Genomic DNA, 23,855 nt, shown 5'->3' with positions numbered 1-23,855 from the left:
GCATTGTGAGTCACTGCACCCAGCCCCTAAAATATTTTATTTTAATTTTTTTTTCATTTGTGTGAGCTTCCTTTGGGATTGTAGGAGATTCTGTTGGGTAGAATGATTGATTTTTCCAGAGTCCATAAAGCATAATTAATATCAGCATGTAATATTAATTTACAATAGACTTAAAGTGATACACTGTGCCACTTCAAATAGAAGTTCCCAAGCATTATTTCTAGAAAATATTTGAATACTGGGCCAAAAATCCTACCAAATTAATATCAGGTTATAACAATGTCTCAAAATTTGCAAACATGCAAACATAGAATACGCATATATGTATATATGAATGAGTTTGGACTGCCATAAAATATACCACAGACTGTGTCGCTTAAACAACAGAAACTTGTTTTCTTACTATTTTGGAGTCTGAAAATTTTAGGATCAAGATCAAGATTCTATCAGGATTCAGTTTCTGGTTGGGGCTCTCTCCCTGGCTTTCAATGGCCTTCTGGCTGTGTCCTTACATGATAGACAAAAAGAGGGAGAGAGAAAAGGGAAGATGAAGATCTTTCTCTCTTTCACTTTTTATAAGGCTATCAATCCTTTCAGACTAGGGACTTATGCTTATGACCTCATTTAGACTTCAATGCTTCCTAAAAGCCCTATCTCTAAATAAAAGCACTTTAGGAGTTAGGGCTTCAACATACACATTTTAGGAAGACACAGTTAAATCCATAGCAATGTATATATCACAGACACATAAAGACACACACCACACAGACAAATTTCTCAGTTTTTAAATTTTTAAATCAGGAAGTTTTTTTGTCTATTCTCATCTCTGTAGATAATGTAATATCTGATGCCACTCACTGATTACGTGAATAAGTACTTATTTGAAAACCTACTATACACGAGACACTGTTTCTACAATGTAATATGTGAAGGCAGACAATTAACAAGAAATAAAAATCAAAAGTAAATGACACACAGTATGTTAGAAGCTGAAATATACTAATGAAATATGTAAAGGAAGTTAATAGGTACAAGAATGAATGAGCAAGGCTGAAGGGTCTGTATGACATGAAAACAACAACAACAACAACAACATTTGGGCAACATTTAAAGGAGGTTAGGCAATAATTAGTCATACAAATAACTGAGGAAATAATATCCTAGGCAAGGGAACTGTGAGGGTAAAATGCTGAAGAGAAGTTATTTAAAGCAGCAACAGGACTGTGTGGCTAGTGAAGGTAATTAAGAAAGAGAGAAATGGAAATGGTTTAGAAGCCAGATTGCATAGAATTGCACAGGCAGTTAGCTGTAAACTCTTTATTAAACTGTAAGTGAAAATGGGAACCATTAGAGCATTTGAACAGGAGTATTCTAATTTAAGGAAAATTTTTAAAGAATTTATATTGCTGCTATATTGAGAATTGAAGAGGATGGATAATAAAAGTGGAATCAGAGGCCAGCTATGTGGCTACTAAAATAATACAGGTAAGAGGCAACTGTGTTTCTGACCAGGGTGGTAGCACTGCTTAGTATGGGGCTTCTGGATATCTCTTGAAAGCAGTGGTGTTAGTCTGTTCTTACACTGCTATAAAGAACTACATGAGGCTGGATAATTTACGAAGAAAAGAGGTTTAATTGAGTCACGTTTCTGCAGGCTTAACAGGAAGCATGACTGGAAAGCCTCAGGAAACTTACAATCATGGTAGAAGGTGAAGGGGGAGCAAGCACATCTTACCAAGGCAGAGAAGGAGAGAGAGAGAGAGTGAAGTGGGGGAAGTACCACACTTTTAAATCATCAGATCTCGTGACAACTCACTCCTTATTACAGGAACAGCGTGGGGAAAATTCACCCCCATAATCCAATTACCTCCCACCAGGTCCTTCCCTTGACACATGGGGATTACAATTTGACAAGAGATTTGGGATGGGACACAGAACTAAACCATATCAATAGTGTTCAAAAAAGATTTATTTATGGTTTGTATGCAGGTGCTTTAGCATCAAAGGACATGGTTAATTTATATTTGTTATATTATTATCACTATATTTTGCTCAAACAGCAACAAGACTTTTATCAAGTCCCAGACCTAGTTCTAAAATGGATAGTCTGGAATACAAAGATGTTTCAATGAAAGTAGGCTGTAGATAGATGCAACATAGACTAGCTTGACATGTTAAGTACATTAGAAATCACTGCAGCTTCAGTGAAAAGCTAAATTTAGAGTCAGTAAAATGATTATTCAAGTAGGTAGTCTATACATACAGTGCTATTCCTTTCTTTAGGTATCATAACAGCTTAATAAAGTCTTCAAATATGTTCAGTTCTCTGTAGACAATAGTATGACACATTCTGTTTGCCAAAGTCCCTTAAAATGATATCTATCAATGCTTACTTGTTTATGGTTTCAGGAGTCTCTCTGAAGGCATAGCTGGAAAATTTTAACCCTGGATACTGTGACACTTTCGAATTCAGTCTGGTTTGAGGCTGATACTATAGTAGCTGAAGGTCTCTATTAATTAGAATCAGATCTCTTTTATTCATTTCTGCGCTCAGATTTCAAGGTCAACTTCTGGCTCCATACATGAGACTTGTCTTTGCATCCAAAGGGAAGTCTGCAGATGTTTCAGTTTGTATGTGAACAGCCTGAGATTAATGAGATCACAGAAATATGGAATTACCATTCAGGGTTTCCTGGGATATCAATTTCTAGTTCTGATATTTGGTTACCATTGAAGATATACAATTCTGGAGTGGCACAGTCCGATGCTGCTGACTCATACCTGCTAACAACGTGTGGGCTTCTAGATTCTGTTTCTAACATATGATTGTTTATCTGGGGCACTTTCAGTATAATGCTAGTTCAATAAAATGAACTAACAGTCATCTTAACATCCTTTTTATAGATGTAAAAATGTAGGGACAATTTTATGGGTTTTTTAAGTAAAAATTAAATGCAATATGAAAGCTGGATGCAGTGGCATGCATTTGTATTCCCGTCTACTCAGAAGGTTGAGGTGAGATGATCACTTTAGCCCAGGAGTTCACATTCAGCCTTGCTGACATAGCAAAACCCTGTCTCTAACACACACACACACACACACACACACACACACACACACACACTCAAAGCAATATCTCTGTGAGAAAATGCTTAAGAAAAAAACTGTATTTAATCTGGAGAGCTGTTCCATGCTGGCAGGTGTCTGGATGCTCTTTGCTGAGATAGATAAAGCTTTGTCCTGCCATGCAGGATATGTCTTGCGTCCCAGCTGTTTATTTCTGAAAACTCAGTCCACAAAGGAAAACTGGGCTAAGAAATCTATTTTAACAAGATAGTGCAGAGAATAGAACGTCTTAGTAGGTGACTGAAAAGTCCCTGCTTCAACCTCCAGACTATGTCCAAAGATTTTGCCCCAGTTGTTTTTTGTTACCTGCCTACAAGCAGAGAAGCTTGATATAGATCGGGACCCTTGTCAGTGTCACAGGTAACACAAATGCTCCTGAGAGTGCCAGAACCACAGGAAGTATCAAAAGGAATGTAGAGACTGTAGGAGTGGAGGGGGGAAAATGTGTACATCATGAATATGCCTCTCAATTGCCCAGAGACGCTGATGTCTGAGATATTAGTTTGAAAAAGAAAAACCAAAAATGACCACATACAGGGGGACTTCAGAAAGTTCATGGGAAAGTGGAGTTAAAAGATGAAGATAAAAATATAAATATAAACTTTATGTCTCAACAGAGTTTTCAGAAAGTTCAAGACACTTCTACAAGTGATGATACCAGCCATTTAGTTCATCTCTAAAGAACTGAGGGTCCTTGGAAATTAACCAGGTCAATGTGGTCCTTTTACATTCTTATCTGAAGAAAAATGGATATTCTTCAGAAATTTTTTAAGGTTAAGAAACAAAAAGAAGTCAGAAGGAGGCAAATTAGTACTGTAAGGTGAATACTTAATGATTTCACATTGAAACTCGCACAAAATTGCCCATGTTTGGTGAGAGCATTGTTGCGGTAGAGAAGGACTCTCTGATAAAGGTTTCCCCTGGCAAAATTGTGCTAGAGTTTCAGCTAACTCTCCCTAAACACTCTCATAATAAGTGGATGTTATCATTTGGCCCTCCAGAAAGTCAACAGGCAAAATTCATTTAGTATACCAAAGAAACTGTCGCTGTGATCCTTGCTCTCAACTGGTCCAATTTTGTTTTGACTGGACTGCTTTCGCTTCTTGACAGTCATTGCTTTGATTGTGTTTATCTTCAAGATTGTAGTGGCAAAGTCATTTTTTCATCTCCTATTATAATTTTTTTGAGACAGGGCCTTACTCTGTCACCTAGGCTGGACTGCAGTGGCACCTTTGTAGCTTACTGCGGCCTTGAAATCCTGGAATCAAGCAAGTCTCTTGCCTCAGCCTCACAAGTAGATGGGACTACTGACACATGCCACCATACCAGTCTACTTAAAAAAAAAAGTATAGAAATGGGATCTTGCTATGTTGCCCAGGCTGGTCTTGAACTCTTGGCCTCAAGAGATCCTCCCACATCGGCCTCCCAAAATGCTAGGATTGCAGGCATTAGTCACAATGCCTGGCCCTTCTGTTACAATCTCTTAAAAAACTAAAATTGAAAAAAGCTTCAGAATTGTAATCCCACTTGTTTAGAATTTTCATTGAAAGCTCTGCTCTTGTCTATCTGATCTGGATGCAATGGTTTTGCCACTCTTTGAGAAAAAAGTTTGCTTAACTTTCATTTTTTCACTCAAAATTATGTAAGCTAAATCAATGTAGATGTCCACCGTATTGGCTATTGTTTCTATTCTTAACTCTTGATACTCTCCAGTTAGTGTATATTAGTCTGTTCTCACACTACTATAAAGAACTACCTGAGACTGGGTAATTTATAAAGGGAAAAGGTTTAATTGGCTCATAGTTCTGCAGGCTGTACAGGAAGCATGACTGGAGAGGCCTCAGGAAACTTTCAATCATGATGGAGGGGGAAGCAGGCACATCCTACTTGTTTGGAGCAGGAGGAAGAGAGAGGGAAGGGGGAGATGCTGCACACTTTTAAACAACCAGATCTCATGAGAAGTCACTATCAGGAGTAGAGCAAGGGGGAATCCATCCCCATGATCCAATCACCTCTCACCAGGCCCCTCCTCCACCATTGGAGATTACAATTCCACATGAGATTTGGGAAGGGACACAAATCCACAACATATCATAGGGCATGAAAATTAATTTTTATGTTGCAAATTGATGTGGATGGTGTGCTTTTGCAGGTTCCATCTTCAACATTTCATTTTCTTTTCCTAAAATGAGTTATCTGTTTGTCAGCTGCTGAGTTATTTGGAACATTGTCCCCATACACATTTTATAAACATCAATGATTTCACCATTTGTATTAGTCTGTCTTTGCACTGCTATCAAGAACTGCCCCAAACTGAGTAATTTAAAAAGAAAAGAGGTTTAATTGACTCACAGTTCAGCATGGCTTGGGAGACCTCAGGAAACTTACAATCATAGCAGAAGGTGAAGGGGAAGCAAACACTTCCTTTACATGGTGACAGGAAAGAGATATAGCAAGGGCAGGAAAAACTGCCTTATAAAACCACCAAATCTCATGAGAACTCACTCACTATCAGGAGAACAGCATGGAGGAACCAACTCCAGGATCAAATCGCCTACCATTAGGTCCTGTCCTCGACACATGAGGATTGTGAGTATTACAATTCAAGATGAGATTAGAGTGGGAACATAAAGCCAAACCACATCACCGTTCTTTCACCCCAGCTTCACCAATGATTTGATGTTTGGTCTTGCTTCAATTTTAACAGAATTTATGTTGTTCTGACAGTGGCTTGTTTCAAACTGATATCTTTCTTAGTGCTTCACACTAGATCCTGTGCAGACATTTTGTAAAATTTTAATGAGTTTACTTTGGTGCAGAAAAATTTTGAAATCCACGTATAGCTTTTGGTAATATACATTTTCCATGAACTTTTGAAGACCCCACTTGTCTCTCTTATCTCATTATGAAGCACTGTTTTATATTTATATGAAAGGTATTGTCAGCTAGTTTACCTTTTACAAGTATCTGTATCAAGAAGACAAGAAAGTGCAAAGACTTTCTGAGAAGAATCAAGGCATGGAGTGTACATACACTCTTTGAGGAGCTAGTTTTTCCATTTTGAAGCAATCCTTTTCAAAAGGAAAAGTGTGGCTTGATCACCATCCTATTTTACAATCTAACTGTTGGTGTTATAAGTTATAGACTGAAGATTTGGCTACAGTGTGGACCAGTCTACTAAGTATATACTTCCTCTATTTTCTCTCCAGACTCTCACATCAACATGTCACTTGGCTGTGAGCGTCTCTCACATAGATTTACTTCTACCCAACTTTAGAAGCAGGTGACATGATGTGCCCAATATAGTCTGTGTATTTCCTCCTTAAATATAACTAAACATTATTTGTTCAAGGTAATGTCAGTTTTGTTGTTAAGGTAGTCAGGGTTCAAATCTCTAATGTGTTTGCATGCCTTTCAAATAAAATCTAAGCTTCAAAGTTGTTAGGATCACATATTTAAGGTTGTATTTAAAAGAAGTCCATATAAAATTCGAGGAAACATACAAAGGAGATACAAAACAGATTCCTGAACATTTAAAATGGGGTAAATGATAATCAGTCTGCTAACAGAGGTTTTAAATAAACCAGGTAATTTCTAATAAATTTAAGTTAGATAATTTTTTTGGTTCAACTTAAAAACAAAATTTAGTTAAGTGAAATTTAGTAATCAATGTCAAAAATGTTTTGCAATGAAGTGGAATATGAAGCTTCCTCTATAGTAATCTGATAACCATTAATATGTCCTTCAATCTATCAGACTTGTTTATAGTTTTATTGCTTGAAATAGAGATGATTAACATTTTGGTAGAATGAAGACTAAATCAAAATTAAGTGACAGAAGATGCTTTTGAACTATGCTTCATAATTAGAATTTAATTTGTTTTATAATCAGAAATAAAATCATTATACAGAATAGCATTCATTCCATTACAAACTAATGGAAAATAGATTGTGAATCTAAGAATGTTTAAAAGATTTAGAAACTTTAATAGTGTAGATCCAAACTATCTATCTTTACATAGGAAAATGTAAGAATACAATAAACCACATTGTGACTGAAGATTTTATGTGTGAAATAAGCAAAAAGAAACTATATGCCTGTTTGTCTTGATAACAGCATATCAGAAAAGTAAAACCATTTTGTCATTTTAAATTCCATTTTCTTTAACTTTAATTGAGCTCCTGAATGCTGACACAGCACAAAATAATGTAAAACTTATATTAGCCAAAAAAATTGGCAACAAATGTAAATCATTTGGAAACTCTATTTTGCAAATGTCTTTAGGCTTTAGAATTAGTCATGACAGCTTCCACTTTTATTCCATAAATGTTTTCATTGGTAATCACCTTCTCTCTTTCTGGTAAATATAGCACTATTAAGAGAAAGAGAAATTGCTTAAGATTTTGACATGTTTATCATTCAACAGTGTGTTTGTTATTTAATTTTTTGGAAAGTATATGCAATATATTTTGATTCAACTAGCCCATTCGTATGTAACTGAAATCACTTCAAATATAGTTAAAGTTATGTATTATATATAGTTACAATTAGTTACTTGGTTAACCTGTTAGAAGGTTATTCTAGTCATGTATGATGTGACATCAGCATTTCTAATAATACTACTAAGAAAATTAACTATTATTACTATAAAATTTTATTAAATCCTTTATGATTTCTAAAGAACTCTAATGACAATATGATTTCTTTATTATAAATATAAATTCTCTGTCTCTCCATTAGGGTTACGGGTTATGCAGTTACACGAATATTTATAATCCTCGGATATAATGGCAAAAATTAATCACGTGGCTAGAAATAAACAAGAGGTTCAGGTGAGGTGAGATGAATTCCAAATAACAAACAAGGGACAGAAACAGGTATGTATGTCAGAAAACATGCGAACGTTGGGAAAAAAATGAAAAGCAGTTCTTAAAATGGAGAAGACAGTAAAGAAAGATAAAAGTAGAAGGGCTGGGGAGATAGGTATTTAAGCATTTGTAAGAGAAAAGGAAATGGTATTCAAGATATAAAAGAAACGGAGAAAATCATTTAACTACTTTTCCTAACATAATGCATTTATATAATCTCAGTTTTGGGTTTTTTTTTTTTTTGAAATCTACAGTTCATTAAGGAGCACGCAGTCACAGCTAGCTTCCTGTTTGAAGAAAAAGAAAACAGTTCCTTCTTCAAATATTATAATTCACCAGAATCTCACCATGTTTTTCATTTTTTTCTAGTATAAATTTACGTTAATTGCATGCCGCTTAAATGTGGTTTTACATATTTACTCTCAGCAGCTCACTTTTAGAGCTACATTTATTTTCCCACAAATGAGTCTTTCAAATCTTCAATAAATGCTCTTTCAATATTTGATATGGTGGTATATATGCAGTTGCTGTCTTATCCTAAATTAAATGTTTATTTGAGACACTTCATTTAAAGTGTTTTCATTTTCTACTCATTTTAGTTGGAAAAGCAATCATGCAGGCTCATTGAAGCTCTCTCTTCTCTGGCATTATTGTTCTTGTTAGTAGTGAAGTAACCTGAAAGGAGGGGAAAATAAAGCAAAATGAGAAACACATGCAAACAAATTGTAGCTTCCATTCTTTACAATGGATATATTGCAAACGTAAAAACGGTTTAGCAATAATCTCTAGCTGTGCCAATTCATTTCACAAAAACCTATTCGTTCATTCATAACAACAAAATAATACAAAATGAATGTCAGTAGGGGGAAAATCCTTTATTTAAAAACCACATTGACAGCATGTGCATTTTCATTTTTTGTACATTAGAACATGGGAACAAAAAGCTTTCATTGTAAGTAAGGAATTTGTGGTTTATGTGTGAGGAAATGGCTGGATAGCAAAAAATATTTTTCTTATTAATTACAATTCCAGACAAAATGTCACAGAGTCTGTGTACAAACTGTACCACTTCATTTATTTTCTTTCCACTGATGATTTTCAATATATTAGTATGTGCCTCTATCATTTCCAATGCTCACAACATAGGCATAATTTTACTCCTCTTTCTCATGTTAAGGATAAAACCTATGATTCCTTTACCTCCTTGTTTTTCTCTTGGTATTTAGGAAGTAGATGATTCATCTATGAGGGTGTAAACCAAAAGATCTCAATCAATTGAGACAGGTCTCAATTAATTTACCAGTTTATTTTGTCAAGGTAAAAGACATGCCTACCAGAAGAAATAAACACGATATCACAGGAACAGTCTGTGGTCTATGCCTTTCTCCAAAGATAATTTTGAGGGCTACGATATTTAAAGGGGAAAAATTGCTGGCAGAGAAATAAGGAGGGTGTGGAAATCCACATGTTGGAAGAGAAAAGGAGCAGGTAAGGAAATAGTCAATTGCGTATTCATCTAGCACTCAACGAACTGGCACTTGACATAACATAAGGTGAACTTAGAGTAGCTACTTGGGGACATATTTAACCTTTAAATATTTAATCTGTAACTATCTGCTTAGGAACAAAAGGAAAGGCAGTTTCTTGCAAGACTCAGTTTTCAGTTTATTATTATTATTATTATTTCGTGTAGTGAATTGGGGTCCTGAGATTTTGTTTTCTTTTTTACAAAGGCATAGTCACAAATTCTGAACCAGCATATTTATTTCAGCTTGAGGTATATTGAAAAACATGTATTTAGAACTTAAGGTAAGATCTCAGAAACTCTTCAGTTGTTGGAATACCAGACTTAATAAATTAAAATAGTGTGCTCAGTTAAAATTTGAACTTGAGATAAACAACATGTATCTTTTTAGGATGTGAAAGGAAAACAAATCTTGAGACCATAAACTCACCAAGCCAGAGGGAAAAGTAAATCTGGGAACTGGGTCACACAAATCTGCCTCTCATTTCTTTCTTAAATAAGATAGCTACAAAGCTAAAAATCTACATAGCTCCCTCACAATTTGCCCACAAGGAAATTCCTTGTGGTCCTAAGATCCTTCCCCTAAAACAGTTCTGTTGAATTTAACCCTGGCAATATAAATTTATAGCTTGTCTTCACAGGTGAGGGACAAAGAACAGAACTCAAAGTCATCCCTTTGCTCACCTGAGAAAAATGTGTATCTGATGGCTCCCTCTGCCCTATTCTTTATGTTATCTTATGTAAAAATGCAGGTTTGCTGAACCAGACTAAGGCATAAATAACTACACCTTTACCCACCTCTCACATGTAAATTGTGCATTTGGTAAAAGGCTGATCAAAGACGCAAAAGAATGCAACAGTTTTTCTCTTCTCTACCTGCACCTTTTTAAAACTTATTCCTCTCTTGCCGATATCCGCCCTTTTCCCTTTAAGTATTAAAGCCCTCAAAATCATCTTCGGCAAAAGGCACAGAACTGTCTCTTGGGCATGGGTCCTTAACTTTGGCAAATAAACCTCCTAAAATGATTGAGACTCACCTCAGTAATTTTCATTGATTTATAATTATTTATACCCATTACCATGTTTGGAACACACATATACTAAAAAAACACTAATTGCTGTTTATTTGAAATTCAAATTTCACTGAGCGTTCTCTATTTTGTCTGGCTACCTTATCTGGGAAAAACATTATGCTCTCAGCTGTAGAGCTTTACTTCCTCATTTTCCCTCTGTCCTTTCAGCAGTAAGAAATACTAAATTATACAGTTTCTCCTCCATTATTATGGTAAATTACTAAAGGCTGAAATAAAACAGAAAAATACTTAATTAAAATGCATTAATTTAATCATCCTATAAAATTAAAAAATATAGAACCCATTCCCTTTATGTTTACTAAGTGAATTTGATAGAAGCAATGTTCATTCTCTATTCATTAATACTGTTATTATTTTATACCAGTTTAAATTTTGTGGTGTTATTTTGTGTACTTCAAGTCACAGATTGCTTCCCCAGAATATGACGTACATTGCCTGGCATTTATTTTATAATTTGATAAGAAAATTTTTTGTTGTACGTGGGTATCTGAGAAGCAATACTATTTCAACTTTTTCTCTACGTTTCCTTCAATACTCTCCGGAGTAAGATGGAAGTGGAAGACAGAGGCAGAGAGAGAGAAGGCAAGGTTCCTTCTTGGTAACTTTTCTTTTAAACTTTTTTTCAACGAGCAACCTTTTTTTTTTTTAAGAATATTCAAAGATTTTAAATATCACCTTTATTTACATAAATCTCAAATAGAATATTGGGCTAACCAATATCTCTTACTTTTCTCACAGGTCTAACCCCCTTAGCAACTTAGTAACAAAGTGGTATGGAATGAATACAGAAACCTTTTATTTTATTTATTGATTTATATTTATTTACTTATTTATTTTGAGGTGGAGTTTCACTCTTATCGCCCAGGCTGGAGTGAAATGGTGCAATTTTGGCTCACTGCCACCTCCGCCTCCCAGGTTCAAGTGATTTTCCTGCCTCACCCTCCTGAGTAGCTGGGATTACAGGTGACTGCCACCATGTCCAGCTAAGTTTTTTGTATTTTCAGTAGAGATGGGAGTTTCACCATGTTGGCCAGGCTGGTCTCGAACTCCTGACCTTAGGTGATCCACCTGCCTCAACCTCCCAAATTGCTGGAATTACAGGCGTGAGCCACCATGCCCGGTGGAATGAATATAGAAACTTTTGAGTTACTGTGGGTGACATTATCTATCGTCTTTAAAAATAACACACGAATTTGGGGGTTGAATTGTACTTACATAATTATGTTAAAACGAACCAAAACGTCTGCTCTCTTTGTTGCTGACTTTTCTTTTTATCTAATATATTTTCCTATCAAATCTTAACTATCTACCTTAGTGTCTTTAAACTCCAGTAACAGTATCTTTGAAATATAGAAGATATTGAAGCACTAATATTTTGTATCAGTATTTCTTCAACTAAGATAGAAAAACTCAATATATACATATATATGTACACACACATATGCAAATATATACATATATATGTACACACACATATGCAAATATATACATATATATTTACTTTTCACCAATTGCATGATCGTGAATCTCTGTATGCACATTGCTTTAAGTTAATGCTGTCTGGGAGTATGAACTCCTTTCTTTTATCCTATAGAAACAGGTTCTTCAGAACCCCATATGTGAGAAACTGTGTGTCACCTTGGCTTAATGAGCTCCTTCTAGTGCTCCTTTCTTTCTTACCAAAATTACAGCAACTGCAATAGTGGGTTTCTTCGTTTCTAGAGCTGACATCAGTATTCTGTTTTGTTGTTGCAAATGCCTAGGAATGCCCTTTTACTATAAGTCACCTAGCATAAAAATCCATGGAAATTATTGGTGCCCTATTTGACTTTTAGAAATTTCCCTGGAGTGATTCAAAGAACAATAACACAAATCATAAAGATATTAATAATTATAATAGAGAAATATGTCAAACTTAACTGCTTAGATAATCACACTATAAAAAGGTAGAGGATTTAAGAAGATTTAATTAAGATAATAATTTCTTCTGGAGGCCTTGGCTTGTGTATTCCCCTTAAAATGGATTTATTGTCATAAGTTTACTGGATGGTTCAAAATTCATAGCACAGCACATCATATGCTTAAAAGAGGAGTTTGAAGCCTATCCATTTTGCAATGAGTAAACATTTAAAGAGTTTTGTAAAGTTTTTGGTTGATTCTACAAGGTTTAACTTTACATTATTCAATAAGTGTGCTAATTTTAGAAATACTTAAGATTAAGCATTTTAAATCATCTCCTTATTCATGAGTTATCATTCATGGCATATGAGATATCATGAATTTTCCTCCACAGTAACAACTTTCAAATGCAGTCTGGGAAAATAGTAATTTATGACATGATTTATTATGTTATGTCATCACATTCAAATAATTTATGTGACTATGTTTATGTGGGGCAACATCCATCACACGTCAGTAATACTATAAATTTGAGCTATCCTTTCCATATTTGCCTTTATTTTTAGTTCTTGTTCATACTTGGAGGACTTTAAAGTAAAAATTCAAAAAGTTAGGACATTTAAGTACTTTTTAAAATATCTCACCCAAGCACGCATAATCATTTTAATAGTTCAAGCAAATTCATTTAAATGAAGGAACATTTAAAAATGAAACATCTGCTATATAGCTACCTACATTAATTCTTCTTAAAATGAAATATTTTAAAGTTCATTTATTCATCATAATGCAACAAAACAGTTTTCTTTTCTCGGTTTGATTAGCTGTTATTTCTAACAGCTATTTTTAAATACCCCACATTCTGCAAATTTTCATTTATCTGAGCCTGAGATTGGCCAGTTGTGCCAAAATAAATTTAAGATAAAATACATCTATATGTAAATTCTAGACGCAAGTAAGTCAATATGTAAAATATCTTGTATTCGATGATCCATCTGAAGGAAATGAAAAAATTTATCACTCGTAAGTGACAAAAAAATTAAGTGTGTCATAGGAAAACAAAATACCTTTGGAAACATACTAAATGTAGACTATAATATCTGAGTGGATAATTTTACCAAAGTCTATATAATTTTTTGTACTTTAAAAAACTATTTTATAGCATGTATTTATCTTTTTGAAAAACAAAATAAAGGAACTTTTCTCAGAACACCTCCTACCATAATGAATATTTGGGTAAGAATCAGAAAAACACACCTAGAGTTCTAGGCCCACCTTCGCCGTTACTTGTACAGTAATCTTTAACAAGATATGAAACATGCTATGTGTTCAGTGCCTTTCTCTATGAGATGAAGTAATTATATGAAAAATCTGTAAAATATTTAAAGTTCTAAAAATATAAAATTTGACAAGTCAAAATTGTCTTCCAGCTTTATTTTCTCTTTAACAAAATGAAAGGTCTAAATAACCTGTGAGATTTTTAATATTCTCAAAATTTGATCCTATGAATGTTTTGAAGTTACTGGTTAATCACGTCATTAAATGTATTATATTAAGTAGATGAGTGTGTTAGGAACTCTTCATCTCATGTTTAAAAAAATGTAATCAATTCCAGTTTTTAGTCTGATAATACATCATTACAACCTAAATATAACCCTGTTCATAAGATTAACTAAGATTATTAGTGAATTTTATATCAATGTATTATGTGCCGTAAGCATTGAAATGTGGGCTTTCCTTTTTCACTTTGATATCATTGGAGTTAATAATCTGACTCTCCCTGAGAATTCTCAGAGATAGGGTATGAAAAGAGGTTAAAACAAGGAAAATATAGACGAGGGAGAGGTAGATAAAGAAAGACAAAATAAACCACAATGTGTATTGTAGGTAGTTTCAAAGCCTGAACCAAAACTAACCATTGTAAAATGAATTGTAAGCTTTCTTTGCCAAGAGAGTTTGAACATTGTGATAAGATTAAAATCCTGGTAGATTTATATTGAATATTTTGATGTAAAATAATTATGCAAATGTTCAGCATTATGGCTAACACATAGTGAATTCAATTATTTTGTTTTTTTTTTTTTACTACGAATCTGATTACAAACCTTATGAGTTGCATAAATGTTTAGTTTTATTTTCATTCAATTAGTATGAATACTTCCAATATTTAATTTTTTTCATATTTTCTATGTTTACAGATCATTAAGTCCAACAAACTTATTTGTTTGGATGTATTAGGTAGGAAAAAGAATAGAATAGTGAGTAGAACTCTGACAATAACCTATAGAAGCTTATAATATAGTATGAGATGGGAAAAAGGGACTAAGGATAAAAACACTGTAGTATATTTTAGGTTAATTTTTAAAAAAATAATATGCAGTAATTAAAACCTGGATGAATATACAGCAGCAAGCAGCAAAAAAGAATAGTTCTAACAAATAGGAAAGTAGGAAAAGCTTAAAAAGTTATATTTGATCTGGGTCTTGAAAAATAAGTTTTAATCAGATTTCATGCATTTATTGATAAAGATAACCTATATAAATTAAACTTGAGTGTATTGAATGGCATCAATATTATGAATTTATTAATACAAAATATTGGTTGAAATAGACTGCAAACATGGGTTTTGCTTTCAAAACTGATTTGCATTTATTTTATATCTAAGAAATCTCTTTAAAATATTATATTTAAAATACTATAATTGACTCTTTCTGAATTACTGTTGACACACCTCTGCTTTTGTGTTTTTAGACAGGAATCTGGGTTAAATGACTTTGGGAAATAGGTTCCGTATTGCCAACAAGTGAGACGTCTTCAAGCAGCACTAAGGGAGCTATTCTACCAAAATTTATGCTCTAAATGTGTATAGAAATTGCTCTTTATCAAAAATTAGTATACTCACGGAACCCTCTAAAATATGTAAAATATTAATGTTATATATTAAATTTATAGTTTAAACATAAAACTCGGGAAACAAAGTGCAATATCCACTCATTTCCATATGTAGATCATTATACATGCATTATATTAGAATAATGAAACAGATGCTAAACCAGATTTCCTTTTCACACAAATACACAATAATATTGATTTATTCATCAACAATGTGATAAATATTCTGGTCATAGTACTAGGTTCTGGGCTTATGCTGAAAACATAAAGGACAAGACCCTTCACTAAGTCATGCTTAGGTTGTTATCTGAGATGGATACAAGGTGAAACTATACTGAATTTTGTTCATGAGATAATGAATCCCTACACAGTTTGGATCTATGTTTAGTATTTCATCTTTTAAGTAATTCAATGTGATAAAATCTTATACAGCATGAATAGCGCATTTTAAGCCCCTGAATTTCTGGTATCTTTCTTTCTCTAAAGAAGAGAGCCCTTTCTGTAACGATTTAAAGAAAAGGAGTTCATTACAAGTAACAGGAAGACAGAGGTAGTGCCCAAACACCTCAACCCATTGGTGGAGGAGTAAGGATAGTTTTATCTCAGAAAGAGTGCCTTTTTCTCCTTTACCAAGGTATTAAGTAGTAGCCAGGTCACGGAAGATCCATCTTTTCACATTTGGGAGTCTTTTAACTTTAGTACATTTCGGAGTTGCGTTGTTGGAATTCCTTAGACTTAATTTTGATTAATCTGAATACGTAAGCATGAACCTGCAGTGATTTCCCATCACATCTACAATAAAAAAGAGTAATTTTGGCATTGATTTTTGAGCTCACTCTCCCAAATTCCAGCATCCTATCCGCATTTACACCCCACTTGGGGAGAACATCTCCCTTTATACCTGGAATAGAGAAATGGAAAAGACAGACTGACTACAGAGAGACTAGTTTCTAAGAAAGAAAAAGATAGAGAGACACATTACCAGTGCATGCACAGCATCTTCTGCTAAACCAACCAATCAGAAGAATAATTCCTATTGTTCCACCTGCCAAGTCACATGAGGAACAGAGCAGAGGGCAGTAGGAAGCCAGGATCTCCCACTGCAGGCCGAAAACATTAGGAGGGGAAAAGCAGCTCCCCTCCCACCCCAATAATGCCCATTTTGCCCATATGCAAGCTTGCTACTTTTCCTCCTTTTTTCCTACTATTTCCCAGTATTTTTCCTACTATTTCCCAGACTGTAAGACAGACCTCCTACTATTCTGCCCCTCCAACTACATTGAACTCCTAATTTTTTCTCCAAGACTGTAAACGTGTTCCCATTTCAGGGAACTCTAGTCTCACAACTTAAAATGTCTTTTTTTTTTTTTTTTTTTTCTTTTAAGGATTCCCTGCAGTTTGTGACCTTGTTTCATTTGAATATCTTTTTAAATGGCACTTTATCTGAAAGGCTTGCCCAGAACACCCTTTCTAAGACAGACTAATGCTTTATTGGGTTCATAGACATTGTGACTATTTGACATTACAGAAAATCATTACGTTACAGAAAATCATTACATTATAGAAAATAATTTTTATTATTTTTGATTTCCACAACTGGACCTTAAGTTTTGCAAGGATTCTGTTAAATACATTTTCTGCAGTGTCTGCTCCTCCTGTACAATGACTAATAAATTGTAGATGGTCAATATTTGTTAAATAAAGAAAAAGAGTAAGTGACCTCTTTATGTCCAATAGGGGAAATCACGAAATACTAGGTTTATTCTCTTTTGGAGCATACATAGATTTAAAATAATTGCAAATCAAATAACTTTCACAAAGCCAAGATTAGCAATGAGATTTAAGCTTTTTTTGTTGTATCAAGAAATTAATTTTAGCCATCTTGAATCAATTAAGATAGGCAGTTTTAATTTGCAAGTTATTTATAATACCTCCAAAAAACCCAAGTTTAATCATATATAATAAGTTAAGCAGATTGATTAGACAGATTTAGGTTTTTAAGTCAGACAGATTTGGGATAAAATCTCTATTTAATCACACAGGCTATGACCTCAGAAAAATAGGACAGTTTTTTTTTTTTTTTTTTCCTAATCTTAAGACTTCATTTTGAGACAGGTAATACTGATACAAAATGAATTGCTTATATATATATTAAATTATTTACAGTATATAAAACATATATGGCATAAAGTAAATGTTTTATAAGCAGTAGTTATATAACAACATGACAAAACAATAATTATATGAAAACAATCTAAAATGTAATGTTTACATACAGTTGTGCAGAAGTGTGTCGATCAAATTACTGGTTGATATAAAAAAGTACTGAGTCATCCCTGATGATCTACATCAGTTGGAAACTGGAATATCAATAGGAGTCAGGCAGGTAGCCTGTGAATGAAGCTGGATACAAGAGGACTGTGGTAGGCTGGAACTCATGCTTCAACTAAAGGTGGCAGCTGAAGCTCATCACTGGCCAATTGTTGCCAAGAGATAAAACTGGACCACTATTGTAGGTCTACTGTTGTTGTTTTTTCATTTTGTGTGAATTTTTTTAAAATGTACGATTTGAAAGTATTGACCACTCTGCATACCAAACAGCATATCTTCCTGAAGTTTTCCTATTTGTTAACATCTAAAGTAGACATTTCATTTCCGTGTATGAAGACTACAATTGAGTGCATAAAGGTCATTAGGGTTTAAACCTATTATAAACTGAATCCACTTATTACACTGGTATCAGTACTGGATCATATCTCTGTTTTTCCATTTTACTGTGAGCACAGGCTAAGCAAGGATCATGTCTTCATCATGCTTGTATCATAGTACCTGTTACAATGGTAAGTCTATAGAAGCCATTATTCTAGTGTTATCACTGAATAAACCCTGATTGAAGGCCTGGACTTCCATACGATCATACCTGCGGTGGCTGGGAATAATTGCAGCCCTCAAAACAGTTAGTGAAATTCTTGGATCAGCACAACCAAGAGAGGGAGGATCGTAAGAGACAAAGGATAGAATCATTCAACTGTGAATGTCATGTATCATTTGTGTTTTCCCATGATACTGGAATTCAAAGGTGAAAATGTTCTTTATTGAAGAAGATGTCTTGGTTATTGCAAGACATATAACATCTCTGACCTCTGTCCACTGAATGCAATCAAAGCATCCTGATCATTATGAGAAGCAACAGTACATGTTGTGTCCCTGTCGAGAACCACAGAAAGAGGAGGGTATTAGCAAGGAGTGAGTAGAGTCACTGGCCGATGCAGTGTGGAAACACAACAAATGCTTCTCTTTGGCTCCTCTGCAGTTGGAGTTGAGTATCTAAGCTTTCTGAATCCCACTCACATTAAGTAGAGAGTTCCAGAGTAAAGACCTGGTTCAATCACGGTCTATTGAAGAAAAAACAATTCAAAATGTAGTCTTCCAAGGAAAGCAAAATTTTAAATATAAAAAATATCAACTTGAAATACTTGATCCAAATGGCTAGACAGACCAATTTCAGAGCAGGCCAAGAGTGCAAAATTATGAGAGAATAAGCTTGAAAGAAGAGTAAGGAAGAAATAATTTGTAAAATTGCTTAACGATATCCACTCCTACCTTTATCTCTTTAAAATATTTGTATTCAATCAAGTTAAAGGACTACCATTAATTAGAATGGCAGAGACAAAGGAATTATTCTTTCTCAATCCCTGTGTTTACAACAGCACCTAGAACTTAGTGAAACAAGTATTACACATATAAATACATATTCTTTGCACCAATGAGTGAACAAAGCAGCAGTCAAATCAGTGTTGAAATCAGAGAGGTGAATTCCCTCTTGACTCTCTTCTTCACACATTCACCCTTTGATGCCACCCAATCCGTTAATAAATGCTTTATAAGGAAAGGTATGCAAATTCAATATATTTTAAAATACTGATACAGTAGTTTTCCTTTCCCTTCCTTGTTTGTTTGTTTGTTTGTTTTCTCTTTTCTGCTCTATTTTCCTTCACTGAAATAAATGCGATACACATTTTGGAGGACTGAGGAAGGCCAAGACTAATAACTTTCTCATTTCTTGTGTTTCGTTTCTTCTTCAGTTGCTAATGCCATGAAATGTTTTTTGTTTGTTTGTTTTTATTTTTTGGTTTTAATGGATTCTTGATTTGCTTTTTAGAGAGTTTATTATGACAAACAAAGGGTACTTGATGAGAAAAGTGATAAGAAGGACTCGAAGGAGAAAGAAATATAAGTTAGTAGGCCTCTGGGTGTATTAGAATTGGAGAATATAGACTGGAGGTGCCAGTCAAGTAGCTTCAAAAAGGACCACTGATAAGACCACTGTTAAAATATCTTGGGACATTGTTGAATCAGGCTTTCTTCTATTGCTTGCATGTAAAACTCTAGTCCACCTGCTCTCTGTAAGGGTAAAACTCCACCATGGAACTCTGCTGACCTTCAGCACATCTGAATAGGCCGCATAGGTAAAGGCTTGAGCCACTGCTAATTTCAGTCTTGGAAGGATGTCTTGTGATCATGTTCCAAGAAAAACATAACATGGCAGGTTTGCAAAGATCTGGTGAGGCCTTTACTCATTTACTTCCGTATCTCCCACTGTCATAAGACAGTTTTCTGTACCTCCTAGGTTCTGATGAGATATGGGGCTTCCAGCACTGCCTCCCTCATATTAAACTTGTAGAATATAAAACCATTTAGTTGCAGACTAAAAGTGGTTCCACAGCAAAAGGGTACTCTCCAGTCTGTAATGTGGTCATCTAGGCCTCAGTGTTATCCTTTTTGGTGACTGAAACAAAAATCAGGAGGAGCAGGCATTTTTTGCTTATTCTTCTCTTCACTGTGTATTTACATTGTAAACTTTTAAATTCTAATGTTGGCTTATTTTTTCTGTTCTAGTTGAGTTCATCAGGTCTTGGCCTTGCTTTGTCTTGTATATGTGAGCTGAGACACTATCCAATGATCATGCAAGGAGATAACTCTGAAACATCTGCACTAAGAATTCTCACCAGTAAGTCATTCAGACAACTCCATGCCAAGTCTTTCTGCACCACGATTCTGGTTCCACACTATATCGGACAACCCTAGAAACATTGCACTCCACAACACCTCTAAGAAAACTCCCTAACTTCTAAGGAAATTGGGTGTTCCAGACATACAGAGCACTGGTTGAGAGGAGCATGCCTGTTGCTGAGCTTGTTCTCAAGTTGAGAGAAGAGGTAGGTTAATGAAGAGTGGAAACTTGCTTTTCTGCTAGACTCTATTTCTAAATATATGTTGATTTTATTCTCATGTCTACAAACCCACTGTCACCAAATTGGACAGCTAGAATAGAGATTAGTTAGCAAGCAGCCAGAAAACAAGAAATAGATAAAAGAAAAACAAAAACATTCTGATGGCAGGATAAATAAACCTTTTCAAAAATTTGGTAAGTGCTTTGCTGTCTCTTAATTTATGAATTGGAAAAGATAAAGAACTTGGCTGGGTGTAGCGGTTCAAGTTTTAATCCCAGCACTTTGGGAGGCCATGGCAGGTGGATCATTTGAGGTGAGGAGTTTGAGGCCAGCCTGGCCAACAAAGCAAAACCCTGTCTCTACTAAAAATACAAAAAAAAAAAAAAAAAAAGCCTGGCATGATGGTGCACACCTGTAATCCCAGTTGCTGGGGAGGCTGAGGCAGGAGGATCACTTGAACCTGGGAGGTGGAAGTTACAGTGAGCTGAGATCATGCCGCTGCACTCTAGCCTGGGCAATACAGCAAGACTCCATCTCAAAAAAAAAAAGAAAAAAAAGAAAAGATAAAGAACTAAAACTAGTGCTAGGGCCAAGATTGGGTCATCAAGAAGTGCAAGTCACAAGAAAGTGCATTAATGATTATTGAGTACCTTATTCATTCTCCATCAGACCAGAAAGTTCCAGATAGTGATGACTCAATGAGATAAAATGAGTTACAAAGAGTAAATTGTTCCAATAAATAATTTAAAAATGAAAATAAGTAAAAACAACAAATTACAAAAAAAATTCAATTTACATTGTTTTTACTATAGAGCAACATAAATGCTCAATAAAATAATCCAATCAAATAGATTACATTTAGGTAGAATCCTGTAAAAAAATAAATAGAAATATTGGTTAACAGGTAAATGGAAATACTTAAAATTGCAGTCAAATAATATTTTTGTAGGTGTTTTTAAGTGAATGACAGGATAAAATGACTTTAGATTCTATTGATTATATTTGTTAAAAGGATGGTTTAATTTTATAATGTCAATGGTATAATTTTAAAATGTGATAATTTATAATATAGTCAAAATTACTCTTTTAGCCACATGTATTTCTGATAAAAAATTTGAAATATAATTTTAAAATGTGCAAAGCAGTATATCATTTTTCAAAACATTTTGTAAAATGTTTGAAAAAATGAAAATGTACTAACCGTTATTGTTAAATAGCTTTATGTGAAGGGCTGGGGAGAATTATTTCCGTAGTGTAGACTCCTGATCAATCTTTCAGATGACGATCAACCACTCTAGGAATGAGAATTATGGATTTAGGCTCTATAGTTGTTAAGTAAACAAATACCTACCCTTCCATTTTATAGTGTAATGTTAATTTACACACACACACACCCACCCATCCTTTTGTCAGTATAAATGTATTTTCAAAGCATAGTACAGACACTGTAGCAGATTTTCACATAACTGACAATGATTCTTCTATAATATAAATCTGACCTTATCAATCACCTGATTTAAACCACCCAATGACTTTCTATGTTATTGAAAATAAAATGTAAATTTCTTAATGCAGTCTGTGAGGCACTCCATGATTTCCTCTCATTACGTTTTCAAAATTATTTCAAATTATTCTCTTCTTTAATGTGTTGCAGATATAGTCATGTGTGGATTACAGACAGGAATATATTCAGAGAAATGTGTTGTTAGATGATTTTGACACTGTGGGAACATCATAGAGTATAGTTACACAAATCTAGATGGCATAGACTACTATACACCTCAGCTATATGGTATAGCCTATGGCTCCTAAGCCATAAACATATATAGCATGTTACTGTACTAAATACTATAGGCAATTGTAACAAAATGATATTTGTATATCTAAACCTGTTTAAATGTAAAAAGGTACAGTAAAAATATCATACTATAATCTCATGGGACCACTATTATATGTAGTGTGTAGATGTCATTATATGTAGATGTCATTGTAGTGTGTCATCATTATCTGACCCATGACTGTAAATAGTTAGCTTTAAACTCCTGTACCACCCAACTCTTGTTTATTTTAGACCTTTACATTTGCTGTTTCCTTTTTTTCTTTTTTTTTTTAGGTTGCTCCAAATTCATTGTGTTTTTAAGTTTTATTTTAATTTCAACAGTTTTTGAGGAACAGATAGTTTTGGTTACATGGATAAGTTCTTTAGTGGTGCTTTCTAGATTTTGGTGCACCCGTCTCCCAAACAGTGTACACTGAATTCAATATGCAGTCTTTTCTCCCTCATCTCATTCCCACCCTTTCCCCACAGAGTCCCCAAAGTTGAGTATATCATTCTTATGCATTTGTGTTATCATAACTTAGCTTCCACTTAGAAGTGAGAACACGTGCTATTTGGATTTGCATTCCTGAGTTACTTAGAATTAATGGCCTCCATCTCCATACAAGTTGCTGCAAAGGCCTATTCCCCTTTCTTTACATTACAGGTTTTTCTTTATTCTTTGACTCTTATTTCAATATCTTTTTTCTCTTCTCTGACTTCTGTCTACCTTCATTTCTCTAAGACGGCTTTCCTTCCCTTACCCTGCTAATCTCTACCTCAGCATTTTCCATTTTTAATCAAGATATTTATAATAATTTTTAATGACATACATTTTTGTCACTGACTTACATGCTCTTTATTTGTCTGTCTATCCTGAGTTCCACCAAAGTTTATAAGAGGACAGATTATGCTTGTTTCATTTATCAATGTATACTCATAATATGACCTCATGTCTGAAGCTCTTTAATGTATCTGGAAAGTAAACACATTTGTGGTGTTTCATAGCTTTTCGTGTCAGCAGTAATAATCTATCTCTCTGGAAGTCAGGTTGTAAAGGCAATGTTTGTGCTTAAGGAAATGCTAATCCTAAACCTTCTGGATACAGATATAACTGACTTAGCAATATGGACATATAACTTTTAAACCACCTGTTATATCAATTTAATAATTGCTTGAAATCTTAAGATTTTCTTCATCGTGTGTCAATTTAACATCTAGTCTTTTTGATAATAAGTGGATATATTTCCAAAATGCTCACTATATAGCAAAACTTGTCATTTGTAATTTATGTGTATATTTAATTAAATCTTTATGGCACTTCACTGGAGTAGTCATTATCATCTCTGTTTTATCAAGGAGGATATTGAGGCATAGAGAAGTAAAATAGCTTACTAAAGAATA

Source organism: Colobus angolensis, unplaced genomic scaffold (genome assembly GCF_000951035.1).
Source record: "Colobus angolensis palliatus isolate OR3802 unplaced genomic scaffold, Cang.pa_1.0 Scaffold191, whole genome shotgun sequence".
Taxonomy (NCBI): domain Eukaryota; kingdom Metazoa; phylum Chordata; class Mammalia; order Primates; family Cercopithecidae; genus Colobus; species Colobus angolensis.
Note: the sequence above shows the minus strand (reverse complement) of the source record.